The sequence below is a fragment of the Tachyglossus aculeatus genome, chromosome 22 (genome assembly GCF_015852505.1).
Source record: "Tachyglossus aculeatus isolate mTacAcu1 chromosome 22, mTacAcu1.pri, whole genome shotgun sequence".
Taxonomy (NCBI): Eukaryota; Metazoa; Chordata; class Mammalia; order Monotremata; family Tachyglossidae; genus Tachyglossus; species Tachyglossus aculeatus.
Genome location: NC_052087.1, coordinates 16,522,330 through 16,541,516, shown reverse-complemented (window position 1 = coordinate 16,541,516; position 19,187 = coordinate 16,522,330).

Here is a 19,187-nt window from a genome sequence, read left to right as displayed (position 1 = left end):
AACAGTGGGCTCACAGTCTAGAAGGGGGAGACAGAACAAAACCAAACATGCTAACAAAATAAAATAAATAGACTAGATATGTACAAGTAAAATCAATCAATCAATCGTATTTATTGAGCGCTTACTCGTGCAGAGCACTGTACTAAGCGCTTGGGCAACATATAGAGACAGTCCCTACCCAACAGCGGGCTCACAGTCTAGAAGGGGGAGACAGAGAACAAAACCATACTAACAAAATAAAATAAATAGGCTAGATATGTACAAGTAAAACCAATCAATCAATCAATCGTATTTATTAAGCGCTTACTGTGTGCAGAGCACCGTACTAAGCGCTTGGGAAGTACAAGTTGGCAACATATACAGTCCCCACCCAACAGTGGGCTCACAGTCTAGAAGGGGGAGACAGAGGACAAAACCAAACGTACTAACAACATAAAACAAATGGAATAGATACGTACAAGTGAAATGGAGTAATAAATATGTACAAAGATCTATACAGGTGCTGTGGGGAAGGGAAGGCGGGGGGATGGAGAGGGGGAAGGGGCTCAGTGTGGGAAGGCCTCCTGGAGGAGGTGAGCTCTCAGTAGGGCCTTGAAGGGAGGGAGGGGGAGGGGGTCCCCTCGGGGTCTTATCTTGCCGCCCCCCCGTTTACCTGTCAAGCCTTCCCACGGGTGGAAACGGTGTCCCGATCCCGGTGGAGCCGTGTCCCAAAGGGAAAAAGCGTGGCCGCCCCGGACCCGCCGAGCCCCGATTTGAAATTAACCCGCTCTCCGCGCGAACCTCTCCCGCGGGCGGACGGGGCTGCCCCCCCCCCCAAACCCGGCCCTTACTCCACCGACCAATCAGAACCGCTCTCCTTTAGCCGCGGGCCAATCAGATCGCGCCGTCGTCCCGTTCCCCCCGCCCCCTCCCGCCCCGCCGGAGTTGGGGGAAAAGTTCAGGAACTTTTTTTTATTTTCCTCCTCCGACGGGGAGAAGTTTGGCGGGGGACTGGCGCGCGGGCTGCGGGAGAGACCCTCCCCCAAACGGGTTAGCCCAACCAATCAATCGATCAATCAATCAATCAATCTTTTTTATTGAGCGCTTACTGTGTGCAGAGCACTGGACTGAGCGCTTGGGAAGTCCAAGTTGGCAACATGTAGAGACAGTCCCCACCCAACAGTGGGCTCACAGTCTAGAAGGGGGAGACAGAGAACGAAACCAAACATGCTAACAAAATAAAATAAATAGACTAGATATGTACAAGTAAAATCAATCAATCAATCGTTTTGATTGAGCGCCTACTGTGTGCAGAGCACTGGACTGAGCGCTTGGGAAGTACAAGTTGGCAACATATAGAGACAGTCCCTACTCTATTTATTTTACTTGTGCGCTTAGTACAGTGCTCTGCACATAGTAAGCGCTCAATAAATACGATTGATGATATCTATTCTATTTATTTTATTTTGCTAGTATGTTTGGTTTTGTTCTCTGTCTCCCCCTTTTATCATCATCATCATCATCATCAATCGTATTTATTGAGCACTTACTATGTGCAGAGCACTGTACTAAGCGCTTGGGAACTGTTGGGTGGGGACTGTCTCTATATGTTGCCAACTTGTACTTCCCAAGTGCTTAGTACAGTGCTCTCCACACAGTAAGCGCTCAATAAATACGATTGATTGATTGATTGGGCTCAACCGAGACCCGCATACCTGACTGCCACCCCCGGCCCCCAAATTTCTCACCCAGCGCTGCAGGGTACTCTGGTGGTGGTGGTGGGGGTGGGGGGGGGGGGATGGCTCTCATGGCTCATTTCATTAAGATTTTCTAAAACGTAAAAATTCCTTAGAGCTTCAGAGATTTCCCCTAGGCTGGTATGATGAAAGTTTTGCCCAGATGTGGAGAATTTAAACCACGGAATAGGACCAATTCAAAAGGCGAAATCCCCGCAATGCCAATTCCTAGCCTGTTTCCCCAGTGAGTGTATGTACTCCTACTCATCTTGCATTCCCTCCCCGGGAAGAGGAGCACTAGGAAGGAGAAACCCCGACAATGCCGCTTCCTAACCCGTTTCCCAAATTAGTGTATGCACTCCTCCTCGACTTGCATTCCCTTCCCCCTCTCCTACCTCTCTCCTCCCCTCCTCTCTCCAGCTAGCCCGGGTCCTTGGGATTTCGTTGGCTGTGCTGAGGGCTGCTGAATTTTCAGAAGTGCTTCTTGTTTTTCTTGTTAGCCGGTGCCGAATTTCTGGTTTTGCTAGGCCGTTGCTGTTGCCCAACTCCAAATAGATCTAGGTGGCTAGTTATTTATTTAGTTTTGTCTCTTCCTCTTATTCTGCAACTCTCTCTTCTGTTATCTCCTCTCTCTAAACCACATAAAGACACCCCGGCCTTGCTATCCCAACCTCCTTGCTTACTTTATGGGACAATGAATGACCAATTATTTACTTTGAACAAAACGCATTCTTATATTCTCCCTCTCAAGATAAGGGTGCAAGAATACACTGATACCGAGAGGGGTTACACTACAGATACTCACCCTGTTTGAAAATCCGTAGATCTGATAGAAAATCTATCTCTTGCTGGTCTGGAAGAATGCAACAAAGAGCTTGTAGCAAGTGAGATGGCTGTGGCCCGTCTTTCACAAGGCTCTTCTCTCTTGGGAAAGGGAAGGCCCTATCGCCACAGAAGCTCTGGGAAATGGGACGAAACGTCTTACTTTGTTGGAGTTGTAAACCAAATATGCACAGGGAAAAATAAGTACCCAAGGGGGAAAGATTGCAGAATACGCATGCTTCTCAGAAGCATTATCAACCTTATTTTCAACTTGAGGGGAGCTTTGATGCTCCTACTCTTAAAGACTAGCACGGAATGGATGAAAAAGATTGGCTTTGGAGGGTGCAGACGGGGATTCTGGTTGCAGGTCAGGGCTCTTTGTCCTGGTTGACTGACCCGTGTCCATGTTCTACTGACAACAGCTTCTGTTTGACCTAGCCGATTCCAGGATTTCTGCTCTTTGACTGACAATGCAGACCGGAGCTACACTTGGGAAATTTAAGTCCCACAGCCCCATAGTAATTCCTGTAGGTTGGAATCTAGGGTGGTAGAGTGGAACTCGACAAGCAGGTAGCTCCTTTTGTTCCACAGAAGAGTTCGGGGGCCTAAGTGCTTGAGGATCCAGTGTTCCCCACAAGCACTCCTAACCTGGGGGTGGTGAGGAGAATCAATCTTATTATTGAGCACTTACTGTGTGCAGAGCACTGTACTGCGCACTTGGGAGAGTACAATACAACAGAGTTAGTAGCACATCCCCTGGCCACAGTGAGCTCACAGTCTAGAGGGGGAGCTCACCCAAGGAGGGTGAAGCAGATAAGCCTCAACAAAACCTGTCAGCCCCGTTGCCTTGACATTAGCTCTTCCTGCCAGCTCTACCAGCCAGGAAGTCAGGCCTTAGAAACTACAAAGCATCTAACCCCCTAGGGTGGGAGGGTCAGGAAAGGGTCAAGAGTAGCTCATATAGTTGTCTCATCTTCTATAACTCATCCTCGTTCTGTATGTTGGCCAACTTTTTCAGTGGCATTTCTCTGGAGAAGAGGAGAGCGTCACTGAAAGTTGTGGCATCGGGAGGAATCTGCCCACACATCTGTTGTTTCTTAGGTACTTCTTTTTATGCAGCAATAGTGGGCTTTCCACTCCCTCACAACACTTGCATATTCCTCCCAGGACCCAGGAGGGCCCCTTTGTCAGTGTCTTCCACGATCCTGCCATGCTGGGTCAGTTTCTAGCAGCCACCAGCAGACCAGGCAACCCAGGCAAGGTGAAGCAGGGAAAAAAAACTCTGGGCAGCTGCCCTCAGGACAGCACTTTCATCTCAGGTGTCAGACTAGCAGGGCAACCCTCTCACCTTTCTCAGGCCAGATCAAGGACCTCTCCTGGGAGTAATAAAATAATTTTGGTATTTGTTAAAGTGCTTACTATGGGCCAAACACTGTACTAAACGCTGGGGTAGATACAAGATAATCAGGACCCGTATGGGGCTCACGGTCCCAGAAAGGAGAAGAAGATTCCGGGCAATCGTGGGAGTAGTCCAGAGAACACCAGAACAGAGATCCCGCAAAAGAATGAGAGCTTCTGGCTTCATCATGACTGACTGCACCAGACTTCACAGCCCCGGGAGGGGGATGCAAAATACAGGCAGAGTGGTGTCAGTGTGGTCATTTCAGGCTTCCTGCAGCACCTACTGCTACTTCAGGGAGACCAACCTGAGTCTGAACAGGTGTGGGAAGGGCCGGGGAAGAGGGGCAGTTGTAGACTTGGGTGGCTGGGTGTTGGTAAGTGGTTAGCTGCAGTGGGAGGAATGTTGAAAGCGGGCCGGTCCTGCTCGGAACTTAGTTCGAGGACCAGAAAAAGTGCCAGAATGGGCAGGGAGGGGAGCGGAGGCTCTCCCATGTGTAGCAGGGCCAGTGGAGGTGGGATGGAGGGCAGGGGGAGGGATGGGGCCATTGGAGGGAGGGGGAGACATGACCTGCAAAGGCTCTTAATAATAGTGATGATAATAATTGTGGTATTTTTAAACAGGATGTGCCAAGCACTGTGCTAACTTCTGGGGTAGAAAAAATATAATCAGATCAGATTTGGTTGTATTTTATCATCCCCAGCACCGTCCCTGTCCCTATCCCACATGAGACTCACAGTTTAATGGGGGAGGCAGAACAGTTATTTACTCCCTATTTTACAGTTAAGGAAACTGAGGCACTAATAATTATACTAATAATTATGATACTTCTAAAGTCCTTACTAGGTGCCAAGCATTCTGCCAAGTGCTGGGGTTGATACAAAATAATCAGGTTGTACTCAGTCCCTGACCCAAATGATGCTTACGGTCATACTAAGTTCCTAGTTTACGGATGAGGAAACTGAGGCCCCCAAGAAGTTAAGTGACTTTCCCAAAGTCACATGGAAGTCAAATGATGGAACCAGGATTAGAATTGAGGTCATCTCTGATATAACTTAATCAGGTTGGACACAAGTCCCTATCCCACATGGGGCTCTGAGACTAAGTAGGGGGGAGTAGGATTACTCCCCATTAATTAATTAATCCCCATTTTACAGATGAAGTAACAGGCACAGAGAAGTGAAGTGACTTGCCCAAGGTCACAGAGCAGACAAGTGGCAGAGCTGGATTAGAACTCATGACCTTCAGACTCCCAGGCCTGTTCTCTAGCCACTACACCATGCTGCTAACCCCACCTCAGTTTACAGTTCCCTATTCTCCCTAACACAAGCACAGAATAGACCTCATTAGCTTTGCCCTGTGTTGATTAGGATCCAGAAAAAGATCTTTGCATTGAAAAAATCCTTATCTATAATGCATTCCCAATCTGGGCATATAAATGATGTTTTCAATTCGACAGAGTCTGCCTAAGCCAGACATATTTTTCTAAAGATTGTACGTCTAGACTCTAAGCTCATCCTGCTAGACTGTAAACTTGTTGCAGGCAGGGAACAAGTCGACCAACTCTGTTATACTGTTATATTGCATTCTCCCAAGAGCCTAGTATAGTGCTCTGCACACAATAAGCACTCAATAAATACAGTTGACCAACTGACTGACTTCTGTAGTCCAGGCAGTCAAGGAGTGGGATATAAAGAACTCCCAGCAGTAGCTACCAATCCGGTTGACACCCAGACCAAGTAAGAAGAATCCACAAGGATGTAGTCAAACAGGGGAAAAACATAACCACAATCCATGCTGAGCACTCAAAAGTCCTCAGAACAAATTCCCCTATTATTGTCTAGCTAACAATGCCAATTTTATTAGGGCCATTCAAAAATACACTGATGCTAAAAAATATTTTCAAACTGAGGTTAGTTCATCCTGAACAAATGCAGCCATTTAATTAATGACAAAAAGGTTAAGCAAGAGCTTATAATAGCCACTGTTTCCCCAAAATATAAAGCATAAAGAGAACAAGTGTATCTTTTAATTGGGGGTTAGTTAGAACTTCCCCATAATTACATAAAGATGAAGAATCGTTATACAAATACAAAGACCTCCTCAAAATATTTTTTCAATTAGTAGTGACACAAATTCAGGAAGTACAGCATTCCCATATGGGCTATTATATAAGTCCTTTGATTTTGGTTTTGTTCTGTCCCTCACTGAAGTAAGGTCAAAGTTACCAGAGCTCTTGACACAAAAGAGATGTGTTGCTCTCCAGTTTTTAGAGATTGAATAGGAAATAGGCCAAATCAGAGTAGGACAAGAAGCTTTAATAACAATAATAATGATTGTGGTATTTGTTCAGTGCTTACTACGTACCAAACACTGTAGTAAACACTGGGGTAGATACAAGATAATTAGGTTGGACACAGTCGCTGTCCCACATGGGGTGCACAGTCTTGATCTCCATTTTGTGGATGAGGTAACCGAGGCAGAGAGAAATGAAGTGACTACCCCAAGGTCACACTGCAGACAAGAGGTAGAGCTGGAATTATAACCCATGACTCTATTTATTTATTTATTTATTTATTTATTTTACTTGTACATATCTATTCTATTTATTTTATTTTGTTAGTATGTTTGGTTTTGTTCTCTGTCCCCCCCTTTTAGACTGTGAGCCCACTGTTGGGTAGGGACTGTCTCTATATGTTGCCAACTTGTACTTCCCAAGCGCTTAGTACAGTGCTCTGCACACAGTAAGCGCTCAATAAATACGATCGATTGATTGATTGATGTCCTTTGACTCTCAGACCCGTACTCTTTCCATTTGAAGGGTCAAAGCCCCCCCAGCCATGGGGGACTTTTCTCTCCATTCTCAGCACCTATTTTTTATGTATATTCAATTATGTATGTTATGTATATTCAATTATTAATATTTATTCTGATATTTTATCCCAGCCTATTCATTCTATTCTTCATCTGATTCTTATTCTTCCTATTGTTCCCAATATCTGCACCTGTTTTGTCTCTCTGCCTTTAGATTGTAAGCTCCTCTTGTCCAGGAAATGTGCCTTTTATCTCTGTTGTCCTTTCCCAAGTGCCTAATACAGCACATTGCTATCCTACATCAGGGAAGCGGCGTTGCCTAGTGATGATGAAGATGGCATCTGTTAAGCGCTTACTATGTGCAAAGCACTGTTCTAAGTGGAAAGAGCATAGGCCTGGTAGGTGAATATTCATTCATTCAATCATATTTATTGAGCACTTACTGTGTGCAGAGCACTGTACTAAGCGCTTGGGAAGTACAAGTTGGCAACATATAGAGACGGTTCCTACCCAACAGTGGGCTCACAGTCTAGAAGGGGGAGACAGACAACAAAACAAAACATATTAACAAACTAAAATAAATAGAATAAATATGTACAAGTAAAATAAATAAACAAATAGAGTAATAAATATGTACAAACATATATGCATATATACAGGTGCTGTGGGGAGGGGAAGGAGGTAAGCATTTGCCTGCTGTGTGACCTTGGGCAAATCACTTAACTGCTCTGTTTCTCAGCTCCCTCATCTGAAAAATGGGGATTTCTCTCTCACCGCTTAGTCTGTGAGGTCTATGTGGTACAGGGACTGTGTCTGACCTGATTACCTTATTCTGCCCCGCTGCTTAGTATAGTGCTTGGCACAAAATAGGCAGTTAACAAATTCTACAATTATTATCGTTGTTATTGAGAAGCAGCGTGGCTCAGTGGAAAGAGCACAGGCTTTGGAGTCAGAGGTCATGAGTTCAAATCCCAGCTCCGCCATTTGTCAGCTGTGTGACTTTGGGCAAGTCACTTCACTTCTCTGTGCCTCAGTTACCTCATCTGTAAAATGGGGATTAAGACTGTGAGCCCCCCCCGGTGGGACAACCTCATCACCTTGTAACCTCCCCAGCGCTTAGAATAGTGCTTTGCACATAGTAAGCACTTAATAAATGCTATTATTATTATTATATTGCTACTACTACTCTGTGACAATGGAGATTTTAGGGGGAGACTTTACAGCCCCAACCATTAAAACAAATTATTTTACATCTAATCCAAATCTCCCTCAGTAATTTTAATTTCCACTCTTTCTATCTTAATATGATAGAGCCAACCATATCATTAGAAACCTTAATAATAATCATGTTATTTGGCAAGTGTCCATAACGTGCCAAGCACTGTACTACTTACACAGGTAGATACAATGCTAGTAGTTTGGACACAGTCCCTTTCTCACATAATGCTCGTAAACTAAGTGGAAGGCAGAACAGATAATTCAGTCCCCATTTTACAGATGAGGAAACTGAGGGTAAGAGAAGGTTAATGATTTGCTCAAGATCACACAGCAGGCAAGTAGCGGAGTTGGGATTAGAATCCAGGTCTTCTGATTCCCAGGTCTGTGCTTTTAAATTCCCTGCTTAACAAGTGTTCTGGCTGTAAATTTTTCAGGGCAGATTCACACTAAGGTCATAGCTAAATAGGTCAATTTTAAGAGCTGGAAATTTTGCAACTCCTATAGCCCCACCCCAACCATCTAACCCAGCCTACCCCGCCATGCCAGATTTTCTCAGTGAGATTTAGTCTCCCAGCTGCTTTAGTCCAATGTCATTCATTCTTTATTCAATCATATTTATTGAGCGCTTACTATGTGCAGAGCACTGTACTAAGTGCTTGGGAAGTACAAGTCGGCAACATATAGAGATGGTCCCTACCCAACAACGTGCTCACAGTCTAGAAGGGGAAGACAGACAACAAAACAAAACATGTAGACAGGTGTCAAAATCGTCAGAACAAATAGAATTATAGCTACAGCGCTTAGAACAGTGCTTTGCACATAGTAAGCGCTTAATAAATGCCATCATTATTATTATTATATGCACATCATTAACAAAATAAATAGAATAAGTAAATACGTACAGGTAAAATAGAGTAATAAATCTACAAATATATATAAGTGCTGTGGGAATGGGAAGGAGGTAGGGTGGGGGGGATGGGGAGAAGGAGAGGAAAAAGGGGGCTCAGTCTGGGAAGGCCTCCTGGAAGAGGTGAGCTCTCAGTAGGGCTTTGAAGGGAGGAAGAGAACTAGCTTGGCCGATGTGTGGAGGGAGGGCATTCCAGGCCCGGGGAAGGACGTGGGCCAGGGGTTAATGGTGGGACAGGCGAGAACGAGGCACAGTCAAGGGGTTCACGGCAGAGGAGCGGAGGGTGCGGGCTGGGCTGTAGAATGAGAGAAGGGAGGTGAGGTAAGAAGGGGCAGGGTGATGGAAAACTTTGAAGCCAAGAGTGAGGAGTTTTTGCTTAATTCGAAGGTTGATAGGCAACCACTGGAGATTTTTGAGGAGGAGAGTGACATGCCCAGAGTGTTTCTATACAAGAATAATCTGGGCAGCAGAGTGAAGTACAGACTGAAGTGGGGAGAGACGAGAGGATGGAAGATCAGAGAGGAGGCTGATGCAGTAATCCAGTCGGGATAGGATGAGAGATTGAACCAGCAAGGTAGTGGTTTAGATGGAGAGGAAAGGGCAGATCTTGGCGATGTTGTGGAGGTGAGAACGGCAGGTTTTGGTGACAGATTGGATGTTTGGGTGAATGAGAGACCGGAGTTGAGGATGACACCACGGTTGCGGACTTGTGAGATGGGAAGGATGGTACTGCCATCTACAGTGACAGGAAAGTAAGGGAGAGGACAGGGTTTGGTAGGGAAGATAAGGAGTTCAGTCTTGGACATATTGAGTTTTAGATGGCGGGCAGACATCCAGATGGAGATGTCCTGAAGGCAGGAGGAGACCCGGGCCTGGAGGGAGGGAGAGAGAGCAGGGGCGGATATGTAGATTTGGGTGTCATCAGCATGGAGATGATAGTTGAAGCCATGGGAGGGAATGAGTGAGTATAGATGGAGAACAGAAGGGGACCAAGAATTGACCCTTGAGGAACCCCTACAGTAAGGGGATGGGAGGGCAAGGAAGAGCCTGCAAAGGAGACTGAGAATGAACGGCCGGAGAGATAAGAGGAGAACCAGGAGAGGACGGAGTCTGTGAAGCCAAGGTTGGATGGCATGTTGAGGAGAAGGGGATGATCCACAGTGTCGAAGGCAGTTGAGAGGTCAAGAAGGACTAGGATGGAGTAGGAGCCATTGAATTTGGCAGGAAGGAGCCACACTTCGAATCAACCTGCCCTTCCACTCCTAGTTTAATGGCAGAACCCAGGGTGAAAGAACATGCACCACGGCTATTGCAGTCCTCTAGACTATAAGCTCTTTGTGGGCAGGGAACGTGTCTGCTAATTCTGTTGAATTGTGCTCTCCCAAGCACTTTGTACAGTGCTCTGCACATTTTAAGCACTCGGTAAATATGATGGATTTATTGACTGGAAAATGAATTTTCTTGCCCAAGGCGAGCCCATTTATAAATCCACCACTGGTTTTACTGAGTGCAACACCAGGTTTCTTCTTCCTTGAACTGCATGACCAGTTGTTTGCACCCTCTGGAAACAGCATGGTGTAGTGGATAGAGCAAGGGTTTAGGGTTCAGAAGGTCATGGGTTCCAAATCTCAGGTATACCATTTGTCTGCTGCATGACCTTGGGCAAATTACTTCACTTCTCTGGGCCTCAGTTATCTCATCTGTAAAATGGGGATTGAGACTGTGAGCCCAACGTGGGACGGAGACTGTGTCCAACCCAATTTGCTTGTATCTATCCCAGGGCTTAGTACAGTGCCTGGCACATAGTAAGTGCTTAACAAATACCACTATTATTATCATTTTTTATGGTATTTATTAAATCCTTACTATGTGTCAAACACTGTTCTAAACTCTAGGGTAAGTTCAAGTGAATTAGGTCAGACACAGTCCCTGTCCTGCATGAGGCTCACACTCTAAGTAGGAGGGAGAACAGGTACTTAATTTCCATTTTACAATTGAAGTTAAGTGACTTGCCCAGGGTCACACAGCAAGCGATAGGCAGAGCTGGTATTGGAACCCAGGTCCTCTGACTCCCATGCCTGTGCTTCTTTCACTAGACCATGCTACTTCTCTAAGCCTTGCTGCTTTTCTAAGCATTTAAGGCATCTTTGTAGCCTATCATTACCCCCTGTAAATGCCTTGCTTTCTCCAAACATTTTTTCCTTTCACTTGAGATCCAGTTCCTTTTTCATTGGAGTCAGAGGTCATGGGTTCTAATCCCACCTCTGCCACTTGTCTGCTGTGTGACTTTGGGCAAGTCATTTAACTTCTCTGTGCCTCAGTTACCGCATCTGTAAAATGGGGATTAAGACTGTGAGCCACAAGTGGAACAACCTGATAACCTGTATCTACCCCAGTGCTTAGAACAGTGCTTGGCACATAGTAAGCGCTTAACAAATACCATCATTTTTATTATTATTATTTGCAGAGAATTCCCCCAATCATCTGGTTCTTCCATCCCATCCAAGGCCTCCCCGTCAATTTCCTAGATGTAATTTTACCTGAGGGATTAAAAATATCCCATTCTTCTTCCTTGCTACTTCTTCAAAGAGCAGGGTAACAACACAAGCACTCAGATCATTTCCTGCTGGCTCCCAGCAACTTGTATACCAGTTTTCATTGGCAAATATCACAAATCAGCTTCTTAAAACTGGTCATTATTTTGTAAACAGTTCTCTTATCAGCTGTCAGGGTGGGAGGGCCGACTCAAATCTCCCATCGGGGAAGAGTGGTGAGGCTCTGGGCTATGGTAGCTTAGTGAAAGCCTGAGAAACAGGAATTGGTTGTATTGTAGATTGTATCCCCTTGTCCACCACACACATGGGATCATTGCCATCGGAAGGTGTCACAGGTGATTCTCCAGGGTATGCAAACATAGAAAGGCACCAACCTTGATATTCCCTAAAAAAACGGGAATTCAGATGTGTTCATTTTTGTCATTTTTTATCACTCAAAAATGGTCTCATTTTGGTCATTTTTTGCTCTTTTGAAAATGACGTCACTTTCTCTAGAAAAATTTCACATGCAGTATAAACACTCGCTTCCATTAATGAGGGAAGGTGGGATGTTGAAAGTGACATTTGCTCTTTTGGCATCTGTTGACCCAGATCATGTGCTATTGGCAATAGAGTCTTGAAGCTCTTTCAAAAAGAAAAAGGGTACATCAGCTTGCTCTTTTAAATCTACAGTATTTACAAGCATAACATTAAGGTGCTAAGAGCAACCTGATGGAGATCCCAGAGATGTTGTCATAGTAAATTTGGGACTATATGGGTCACTGACATCATGGAGCATTTTGTTACATTAGCTATGGAATTCCATAGTGTCTCCAAACACTCTGACCATTAGAAGATAGAGGAAGCTGTTAAAAAATCAATACCAGTGACCTGCCATGAAATTCACATTAATAGGTTTCCAGTGCTCTGCCTCTCTCTCTCTCTCTCTCTCTCTCTCTCTCTCTCTCTCTCTCTCTCTCTCTCTCTCCTCACCCTTTACAATAATTTCAGAACATCCAGGGTATTTTTGGTATGTGAGCAATTTTGTCAAAGGACAATTTACCTGTAACAGAAGATAGCGAATAGCAGAAGTTTTCCAAGTCAGGATATGGACATTGACCCAGCCAGTGTGTATAGGTGTATTATTTGTGTTTTAGAATTATAGACTTACACATTTTCCCTGGATCGATGCTCTAACTCCAGTCTTGGAAAACATCACTTAGCTGCCTTCCTGTTATAGGCAGAATAATCACTTAGATTTGATTACCATTATTATTTTTGACATTTTCTAAGGACTTACTTTAGGCAGAGGATTTGAAGTTAGAGAGTTTTCTAAATAAAACTTTCCGTTTGCATTTATTATTTTCTTTGAATAAAATCCAGTGTTCAGCCAAATAATTTTTTTTCCTCTTTCAGTAAACACTCATTGCCCCCACGAGTGTGTCAGTTATAAAGGCACCTGAATCCTGCACAGCAATGGGTAGCTGTAATAACAACCTTTTGAAGCACAAATACTCAAAGGCAGACAGGCTAGGAGCAATGGAAATACATTATAGTGATGAGAAAAAAAAGAAGAAAATTGGGAAGAGTGAAGGAAGGGGTAGAAGAAATATCTGCATTGTGTTACATTAATTCAGTTGTATTTATTTTGTTAGTATGTTCGGTTTTGTTCTCTGTCTCCCCCTTTTAGACTGTGAGCCCACTGTTGGGTAAGGACTGTCTCTATACGTTGCCAACTTTTACTTCCCAAGCGCTTAGTAAAGTGCTCTGCACACAGTAAGCACTCAATAAATACGATTGATGATGATGATGATGATGCAGAACACTACTAAGTGTTTGGTGTACTGTGTTACATTTAATCATAGTATTCCTGGGCTCGCTGGGACTTTGGAAGTGATCTAATCATTTTTCTAATGGGGGAATGATGGACTGGAAAAAATGAATTGCTGGTCCAGGCCCTTGAGCATGGAGCCAGTGCTTAATTTGCCCCTGGAGCGGTGGCGGGGGGTGGTGGTTCTGGGATGCTGAAAAGTGATGCCACTGATTGCCTGCTGAGATAAAGGAAATGAGGGTGAAGGGAGTGAGGAGTCAAAGCTGTGGATTCCAGCCACTTTACTGCTTCCGGGTTCCTCTTGGCTTCTGTGCTGCCCTCAGCTTTCTCCGCAATTTAGCCCCAGACCTGGTCATCAAGGTTTTTGCTGTGGACACTAGGGTTCTGACTTAACAAGATGCTAGGGTTCTGTCCATCCACAGTCCTGCTTCTGGGACCCTAAGAATCAAGCCCCGTACGCAGCAAGGTGGCCGTCAATGTGGGAAAAGAATCTGTGTCACTGGAGGCCAGCTTGCTAATCTCTACCTTATACTGTTCCTATTAAATATCATTTTCATCCTTCAACAAAAGAATTTGGAGTTTCTCCAAAGGAACCAAGATGATAATGATCATCATCATCATCAATCGTATTTATTGAGCGCTTACTGTGTGCAGAGCACTGTACTAAGCGCTTGGGAAGTACAAGTTGGCAACATATAGAGACAGTCCCTACCCAACAGTGGACTCACAGTCTAAAAGGGGGAGACAGAGAACAAAACCAAACATACTAACAAAATAAAATAGAATAGATATGTACAAGTAAAATAAATAAATAATTAGAGTAACAAATATATACAAACATATATACATATATACAGGTGCTGTGGGGAAGGGAAGGAGGTAAGATGGATGGGTGGAGAGGGGGACGAGGGGGAGCGGAAGGCATTTTTAAGTATTTACTATGTGCCAAGAACTTGGGTAGGTAAAAGATAATCATACCAAACATGGAATTATGCTCAAGTAAATGCAACCGCTGGACATATGTTATCTATCAACTCTGTTAGTGCTTAGTACAGTCCTCTGCATGCAGAAAATACCACTGATTAATTGATTAAAATAGGCTACGTTTAAGCTCCTTTTGATAATGATCCTAATTACTTTTGAAACTTAGAGTTTTTCATTAAGCTTTTCCCCCTCACTTTAGTTTTGTTTGGTGAGTTGCAGTGCCTGCTTCTTTGTCCAGAGACAAAGCTATAGGGCCCAACCAAAATACAAGGAAAAAGGAATCAAATGATTCAAAATTCTATCTCTGCTTCTTCTTCAGCAAATGTTTCAGGGAAATGAGCTGCTCCCCTGCCTGCCTAAATATATATGGTACTCTGTGACTGACCAAGGGCAAGAGATTGTGAGGGGTGCCAGACAAGCCACTAGCACTATAATCAGTTCCTCTGCATGGGTTCTTGGTCCTAAGAGGCTCAGCAGCCATCCTCGATGGGAGATTCTATCATCATTAACTAAATGACTACCCTTTATCATACCTTATTTTTCCTGGAAACTCAAACAAGCCTGGATTCAGATATTTTCAGACCTAGTTCTTTTATTTGTATTTGTGACTTTTATTTCAGTGATCCAGAGAAAACAAGGCTGGAAAATTCTCCTTCCACTGCCATGGAGACAAGGAGAATGCATTCCTTCTTTTAACCCTGAAGTGGTGTGGCCTAATAAAAAGAGCAAGGGGCCAGAAGTCAGGGGATCTGGGTTCTAATCCCAGCCCTAGTCAGGGGATCTGGATTCTAGTCCCAGCTCTACAATTTGCTGTGTGATATTGGGCAAGTCACTTAACTTCTCTGTGTCTCAGTTACCTCGTCTGTAAAATAGGGATTTTACAGATTTTACAGAACCCTATGTGGAAGAGGGACTGTGTCCATCCTGATTATTTAGTATCTACCCCAGAGTTTAGTACAGTGCCTGGCACATAATAAGTGCTTAAAAAAATACCATTGCAAAAAAAAAACCAAAAGGTAAACCCCTGCCTATCTCGCAGAGGTGAGCCGTGAGGATTGACATGTAGTTTAACTCTGAAATCCCTTAATAAAATACAGTACCTAAAAATGAATTACTTTTCTTTGACCTATAAAACTTGGCTTCTTCTACCTAATAAATAGGCTGCATGTTCAGTTCCTCAGAAGCTGTATTTTTGGGGATATAATTTCAGTTTATCATATTATAGTGTTAATCAGCATCATTTTGTAATTAACTTTCATATTTTCTTAACTTTATGGTTCAATCCATGCATGTCAATGAAGGCGGCACAAAGTTAGTAAACATTTGCATACACTGCAATTAGTCACATGTTTTCTGATCAGCATTCTTTGCTTGTGTAATTTCTTTTCAGCATTATCATCAGATGGCATAATTCATATTTTAGTGTCTGCAGTTGGCTTTTAGTTATGTGCTGCGTATGAAATCTAGTACTGATTCATATATAATAGTTCAAAGAACTGGTAATTGAGGCTTCCTGCAAACCAACACAGTGTGTGCAAACAATGTCTCTAAATCATTCTAATGGAGAAAATGGAGAAAATTCCCACAATTAAAATCAGTCAGACTAGTGCCAAATGTCCCCTCACCCTGGAAGAAATTAAGCAGCGGCTAAAATAAATCAGGTTGTTGGCAAATAGAATAGTAATTTAAAATGAAAAATATGACATATTTCCTTGAAAATCTGGTTGCATTATGAGTGTTTGTATCATGATATACGGTTACTCATTGACATATTCATTTAGTTGGTTCCGTTCCAGAACCAACTCCTGCATGATGGTGAAGCACTAAGAATAAGCAAAAATGCACTGTAAATCCCTCCCCTCCCCTTCCTCCTCTCATCCCTCTTACCCTCCTCATTCTTCCCTGGGGAGCAGGCTGTGAGACTGTGATCCCCCTGTTGGGTAGGGACCGTCTCTATATGTTGCCAACTTGTACTTCCCAAGCGCTTAGTACAGTGCTCTGCACACAGTAAGCACTCAATAAATACGATTGATTGATTGATTGATTGATGGATCCAGCATTCTCTCTGATTTCCCTTTCCTGCACCCCAAATACAAGCATCACCATCCCCGCTTTGGGAAGCAGCCTGGCCTATGAATAGAGCACAAGCCTGGGAGTCAGAAGGACCTGGGTTCTAGTTAAGGCTCCGCTGTGTGACCTTGGGCAAATCACTTCATTTCTGTGTGCCTCAGTTACCTCATCTGTAAAATGGGGATTAAGACTGTGAGCCCCATGTGGGACATGGATTGTGTCCAACCTGATTAGCTTCTATCTACCCCCAGAGCTTAGAACAGTGCTTGACACATAGTAAGTGCTTAATGAATACCGTAATTATTATTATCTTCCTGCTCTTAGCCTCATCTCCTGATCCTGGCCAAAGTCAAGGTCAGGAAAGAGTGCATGCTGTATCACTAAGTTGCACCGTTGGGTGATCATATGCAATATCCACCTGTAGCTCTATAGCACTATTTTCTTAATGCCTACTCTGCTCCACACTCTGTAGTAGAGCTAAATGATATTTCAAAAGGATGATAAAACACTAACAATTGTTTACTACAATAGCAATGATAATTGTTGAATCTGCTGAGCGCTTACTACATGCTAGGCACTGTGCTTAAATGCTGGGGTAAATACAATCGGAGTAGACAGTCCCTGTCCCACAGGGGATTCACAGTCTAAGGAGAAGGAAGAACAGGCACTTAATTCCCATCAGCCACAGAACAGTTGCTTGACACACAGTAAGCGCTTAACTGCTTACTGCCTCTGGCCTGGAATGCCCATCCTCTTTATATCCAACAGATATAAACTCTCCCCATCTTCAAAGCCTTATTGAAGGCACCTCTCCTCCAAAAGGCCTTCCTTGACTAAACCCTCATTTCCTCTCCTCCCACTACCTTCTGTGTTACCTTTACACTTGGATTGTACCCCTTATTCACCCCTCCCTCAGCCCCATAGCACTTATGTACATACCCATAATTAATTTATTTATATTAATGTCTGCATCTCTATACTGTAAGCTCATTGTGGACAGGGAACATGTGGACAGGGAACATGTCTACCAATTCTGCTGTATTGTACTCTCCCAAATGCTTAGTACGGAGCCCCGCTCAGAGTAAGTGCTCAATAAATATGATGGATTAATAAATACCATAATAACAAATACCAGATGAGGAAGCAGGCACAGTGCAGTTAAGTGGCAGAGCCAAGATTAGAACCCAAGTCCACTAGGCCAAACTGCTTCCATACTGCCACAGTGAACTAGAAGACAAACACACAACATAAATTATGTACCTAAACTTGCAGATATGTACCTAATGATCCCAAATGGCTTCTGGTCACCATTAGCTGATTTGGTACAGGTCACACACAATTTTTACAACAGATATTTCTGTAGAAGATTGAATTTGCTGCTTGAATTGGAATTAGGGAAATTACCGTGAGGTGCCAAGACAATAAAAGTGGGATTTAAAGGCCAGGAACGTGCCTGCTAATTCTGTTGTATTGTACTCTCCCAAGCGTTTAGTATAGTGCTCTGCACATAGTAAACACTCAATAAATGCAATTGATTGATTCCCTGCAACAGTTATCAACGTCTATGTATTCTTGTACAGCACCACTTACCCACTTCTGATCCTGTTCTGGACACTGTGATCTCAGATTGGCCATATGAGTGCCATTTTATTCCCTTCCTCACCACCACTCTATGAATGAGGCTCTCAGAGCATCAGGCTAAGAGAATAGAACAGAGACTCAGTACTCTCTAGATGATAGCTATAACAGGCAGGCTCTGGGAGAAGACGAGTAACCTAGTGGAGAGAGTATGGGCCTCGGAGTCAGAAGGACCTGGGTTCTAATCCCACCTCTGCTACTTGTCTGCTTTGTGACTTTGGACAAATCTTTGTACCTCAGTTACCTCATCTGCAAAATGAGGATTAAGACTGTGAGCTCCATGTGGGATGTGAACTGTGTCCAACCTGATTATCTTGTATCTACCCCAGCATTTAGTACACAGAGAGTGGCACATAATAAGCTCTTATGAGATACCATAAGAGGAGGCCCAAATAAGGATGCAATCTCAGAGCAAAAATACCATTTCTACAGCAGGTAAACTTAATTCTTAATTTCCCTTCTAGGTCCCATGTGCTCATTGTGGCTGTCATGGATAGTTCAGCTTTTCCTCCTGAGTAGCTATTTCTCTACCAACTATCTATATGGTATTCTGGTGAGTGACCACCCATTTCTGGTGCCTCAGTTTGTTAAACAGAGTTCAGATTTAAAAAAAGTTTAAAAACTCCTCACTCTCGGCTTCAAGGCTGTCCATCACCTCGCCCCCTCCTACCTCACCTCCCTTCTCTCCTTCTACATCCCAGTCTACACCCTCTGCTCCTGTGCCGCTAACCTCACTGTGCCTCACTCTCGCCTGTCCCTGTCACCTGTCCTGCCGTCGACCCCTGGCCCACGTCCTTCCCCTGGCCTGGAATGCCCTCCCTCCACACGGCCGCCAAACTAGCTCTCTTCCTCCCTTCAAAGCCCTACTGAAAGCTCACCTCCTCCAGGAGGCCTTCCAGACCGAGCCCCCTTTTTCCTCTCCTCCTCCCTTCCCCATCGCCCTCCCTCCCTATGCCCTACCCCCGTCCAGTCCCCACATCACTTGTATATATTTGTACATATTTATTACTTTATTTATTTTACTTGTACATATTTACTATTCTATTTTATTAATGATCTGCATATAACTGTAATTCTATTTATTCTGACGGTTTTGATACCTGTCTACTTGTTTTGTTTTGTTGCCTGTCTCCCCCTTCTAGACTGTGAGCCCATTGTTGGGTAGGGACCGTCTCTACATGTTGCCGACTTGTACTTCCCAAGCGCTTAGTACAGTGCTCTGCACGCAGTAAGCACTCAATAAATATGATTGAAT